General features: G+C 42.8%; 1 long non-coding RNA gene across 1 annotated transcript in view; it reads left to right on the top strand.

The window, feature by feature from the left end:
• The window catches only part of LOC135113151 (uncharacterized), a 105,126-nt gene that overhangs the window by 52,528 nt on the left and 47,598 nt on the right, over positions 1-5,000 (top strand). Inside the window, exon 2 of the long non-coding RNA XR_010274730.1 lies at positions 3,661-3,698. This is a non-coding gene — a long non-coding RNA (uncharacterized LOC135113151). The remainder of the gene's footprint in view (positions 1-3,660; positions 3,699-5,000) is intronic.

The following is a 5,000-nucleotide window of genomic DNA, read 5'->3' as shown; positions in this document are numbered from 1 at the left end:
TCATTGAAGAAGAGGGATAGTTGTCTGGAAGATTGTGTCGAGTTGATAGATGGAGGAATTGAGTTTTTGAGGCATTGAACAATACCAAGTTTGCTCTGCCCCAATCAGAAATTTTAGAAAGATCAGAAGTCAGGCGTTCTGTGGCTTCCCTGCGTGATATGTTTACCTCCTGAAGGGTTGGACGTCTATGAAAAGACGTGGAAAAGTGCAGGGTGGTATCATCAGCATAGGAGTGGATAGGACAAGAAGTTTGTTTTAGAAGATCATTAATGAATAATAAGAAGAGAGTGGGTGACAGGACAGAACCCTGAGGAACACCACTGTTAATAGATTTAGGAGAAGAACAGTGACCGTCTACCACAGCAGCAATAGAACGGTCAGAAAGGAAACTTGAGATGAAGTTACAGAGAGAAGGATAGAAACCGTAGGAGGGTAGTTTGGAAATCAAAGCTTTGTGCCAGACTCTATCAAAGGCTTTTGATATGTCCAAGGCAACAGCAAAAGTTTCACCAAAGTCTCTAAAAGAGGATGACCAAGACTCAGTAAGGAAAGCCAGAAGATCACCAGTCGAGCGGCCTTGACGGAACCCATACTGGCGATCAGATAGAAGGTTGTGAAGTGATAGATGTTTAAGAATCTTCCTGTTGAGGATAGATTCAAAAACTTTAGATAAGCAGGAAATTAAAGCAATAGGACGGTAGTTTGAGGGATTAGAGCGGTCACCCTTTTTAGGAACAGGTTGAATGTAGGCAAACTTCCAGCAAGAAGGAAAGGTAGATGTTGACAGACAGAGCTGAAAGAGTTTGACTTGGCAAGGTGCAAGCACGGAGGCACAGTTTCGGAGAACAATAGGAGGACCCCATCAGGTCCATAAGCCTTCTGAGGGTTTAGGCCAGCGAGGGCATGGAAAACATCATTACGAAGAATTTTAATACGAGGCATGAAGTAGTCAGAGGGTGGAGGAGAGGGAGGAACAAGCCCAGAATCGTCCAAGGTAGAGTTTTTAGCAAAGGTTTGAGCAAAGAGTTCAGCTTTAGAAATAGATGTGATAGCAGTGGTGCCATCTGGTTGAAGTAGAGGAGGAAAGAAGAAGAAGCAAAGTTATTGGAGATATTTTTGGCTAGATGCCAGAAATCACGAGGGGAGTTAGATCTTGAAAGGTTTTGACATTTTCTGTTAATGAAGGAGTTTTTGGCTAGTTGGAGAACAGACTTGGCATGGTTCCGGGCAGAAATATAAAGTGCATGAGATTCTGGTGAAGGAAGGCTTAAGTACCTTTTGTGGGCCACCTCTCTATCATGTATAGTACGAGAACAAGCTGTGTTAAACCAAGGTTTAGAAGGTTTAGGACGAGAAAAAGAGTGAGGAATGTACGCCTCCATGCCAGACACTATCACCTCTGTTATGCGCTCAGCACACAAAGACGGGTCTCTGACACGGAAGCAGTAAGTCATTCCAAGGAAAATCAGCAAAATACCGCCTCAGGTCCCCCCAACTAGCAGAGGCAAAACGCCAGAGGCACCTTCGCTTAGGGGGATCCTGAGGAGGGATTGGAGTGATAGGACAAGATAAAGATATGAGATTGTGATCGGAGGAGCCCAACGGAGAAGAAAGGGTGACAGCATAAGCAGAAGGATTAGAGGTCAGGAAAAGGTCAAGAATGTTGGGCGTATCTCCAAGACGGTCAGGAATACGAGTAGGGTGTTGCACCAATTGCTCTAGGTCATGGAGGATAGCAAAGTTGTAGGCTAGTTCACCAGGATGGTCAGTGAAGGGAGAGGAAAGCCAAAGCTGGTGGTGAACATTGAAGTCTCCAAGAATGGAGATCTCTGCAAAAGGGAAGAGGGTCAGAATGTGCTCCACTTTGGAAGTTAAGTAGTCAAAGAATTTCTTATAGTCAGAGGAGTTAGGAGAGAGGTATACAGCACAGATAAATTTAGTACGAGAATGACTCTGTAGTCGTAGCCAGATGGTGGAAAACTCGGAAGATTCAAGAGCGTGGGCACGAGAGCAGGTTAAGTCATTGCGCACATAAACGCAGCATCCAGCTTTGGATCGAAAATGAGGATAGAGAAAGTAGGAGGGAACAGAAAAGGGGCTACTGTCAGTTGCCTCAGACACCTGAGTTTCAGTGAGGAAAAGAAGATGAGGTTTAGAAGAGGAGAGGTGGTGTTCTACAGATTGAAAATTAGATCTTAGACCGCGAATGTTGCAGAAGTTAATGAAGAAAAAGTTGAGGGGGGTGTCAAGACACTTAGGGTCGTCGACGGAAAGGCAGTCCGACCTGGGGACATTTATGGTCCCCTCCCCAGATGGGGACTCCGAGGCTGGTGTAGGAGTCGCCATGATTTTAAAATTTTTGGAGTGAAGGGTGTGTGTGTTATTAGGTGCTTGTAGTTTTGTGTGGAGGAAGAGAGTTGTCTTTAGAGGGCAGGCTGTGACTACCCCCTTGTGTTGTGAGACACAAAGGGAAACGTTCAGTGAGGTCACAGCTGGGTTTAATGATAAGTTCACAGCACCCCCTGAACAGTGCTTTAGACCTCACTGGGAGTAATTATCGTTTCGGCAGGTGTCTACTGCCTCCTCCAGGTATTTACTTTATTTATTTATTTATTTATTTATTTATTTATTTATTTATTTATTTATTTATTCATTCATTTTTTTCCTAGAATTCTGTAACAAGTGGTTATTTACTTTATTTATTTGTTTATTTATTCATTCATTTTTCCTTACAATTCTGTAACAAGTGGTGATCTGTGAGTGGGTGGGGAGAGGCCTTCTGCTTTAGTATCTTAGGTTTTTACAGTGGGTAAGATTATATTGCAGAGGAATAAGAAAGTGACTTCTACTGATTATTTTTATTATTATTATTATTATTATTATTATTATTATTATTATTATTATTATCATTTTCTAACCAATTTGTGGGTCGGGCGGTGGGTGGGGAGAGGCCTTCTGCTGTGTTAGGTTAGGTTTTTACTTTAGATTGTTAGTCATGTGGTGATCTAGTGAATGTGCTTTATTACTTTACGTGGTTGGATGGTGCTGATAGTGATGATGATGATGATGATGATGATGGTGTGTGTGTGTGTGTGTGTGTGTGTGTGTGTGTGTGTGTGTGTAATTCTCCTCTCCTTTCCTACCCTCTCTCCTTTCATTCCTTTCTCATCTTATCTTTCCTCCTTCCTTCTTTCCTTCCTTTTATCTCTTCCCCCTACATTTCTTCATTTCCTACCTTGCTTCCTCCCGTCCTTCCAATCCTTCATCTCTCTCTCTCTCTCTCTCTCTCTCTCTCTCTCTCTCTCTCTCTCTCTCTCTCTCTCTCTCTCTCTCTCTCTCTCTCTCTCTCTCTCTCTCTCTCTCTCTCTCTCTCTCTCTCTCTCTCTACGTTTCTTCATTTCTTTTCTCCTTCTCTCTCTCCTCCCACCATCTTTCATAACGCATCTATTTCTGTAAACAAATATAATACCACACAGGAAGCCGTTTTTTATAATCTAATGATATTTTTACCGTAAACCAAGAATATTTTTAGTATTAAGCACACTGTTGTCTATTATTATTATTATTATTATTATTATTATTATTATTATTATTATTATTATTATTATTATTTTGCTCTCTGGACGAAGTAAAGTAGTACCGATCTGTTTTCTCCCACAGGCGGCAGAAAAGGAAAACGGATTCCGGCGATACTCAAGGTAAGGGAGACTAATTAATATATTATGTCACTGATATTAACTGGTACTACAGGCATACAGGAAAAAAAATCAATAAATAATAAAATAACTAAATTAATAACCTTACTAAAACGAATCCAGGAATTTTAACACACCGAATTAAGAAATATGGGAAGTCTGTTTGTGAGCAGGATGTGTTGTTGGCAGCCCTGAATTACCAACCTCAGTACCTAAGCGTCTTGAAATATTTGAGAGTCCCTTCACAATATCACGTGTATCTTGGTAAGACTTAAACTGGACAGCCATGTAGTGCCGGAGATAACCTGACGGCCGCTCTGTACCTCATATTAGCAGCCCACGATTCAGAGGTACCAATCTCAATACGCAACACAGCCCTTGACGCTTCAGATAGCCAGGCTTGCCAACTGTACCGACGCTGCTGGAATCACTAAGTTGTGTAAAATTAAGCGTTGGTGAGGGTACGGGTGATGAGAAACGAGGAGGAGGAGGAGGAGGAGGAGGAGGAGGAGGAGGAGGAGGAGGAGGAGGAGGAGGAGGAGGAGGAGGAGGAGGAGGAGGAAAGAACGAGGAGGAGGAAAAGGAGGAGGAGGGAGAAGAGAAGAAAGAGGAAGAGAAGGGTATGAAGAGGAGGAGGAAGAGAAAAAAGGAGTTATATAGAGTTACCTACGAATACAAACCTTGCGGTCCTCACGAGGTGACCTGACGTGGGACTACTAAGGTGATAGTAGACGAAAAGGATAGCAAAGCAGAAGGCTTTCTCCCACATAGGACGTACAGGAAACAGGTCGGAAATAAACACCTTACGGGGTTAGAGAAGGAAAAACCCGAAGGAAATTTTTACAGGAAAGAATGAAAATAGATGAAATGAGGTGCCCCCATTTCCTGAAGGCAAGGAGTTTTAATCTCTAACAAAGAAATGCTGTCAGAGGCGGATTGGAGGCAAAATATTTATCAAGACGGCGTTTAAAATTCTCTAGTGTTGCAGTGTACCACGTCTCGAGGAAGCCCATACCATAGATTTACTACTCGGTGGAAAAAATAATTCTTTGATTCATAAGAGTTCAAGGATTTCCCGACAATTTTGCCACCGTTTCCTCGCGTGTAATTTGAGCAGGAGGAGGACAAGGAAGAGGAAAAGGAGGAGGAGAAGGAAGAAGACGACGAAAGGAAGAGGCTTGAGTGGGAAGTGATATGAAGAATAAAATGAGAAGCAGGAGGAGAAGGAGAAGGAGGAGGAGGAGTAAGAAGAAGGAGGAAGGAGGAAGGAGGAGGAAGAAGGAGGAAGGAGGGAGGACGGAGGAA

This window comes from Scylla paramamosain, chromosome 25, assembly GCF_035594125.1.
Source record: "Scylla paramamosain isolate STU-SP2022 chromosome 25, ASM3559412v1, whole genome shotgun sequence".
NCBI lineage: Eukaryota > Metazoa > Arthropoda > Malacostraca > Decapoda > Portunidae > Scylla > Scylla paramamosain.
The sequence above is the reverse complement of the archived record's forward strand: the minus strand, read 5'-3'. Positions and strand labels throughout refer to the sequence as shown.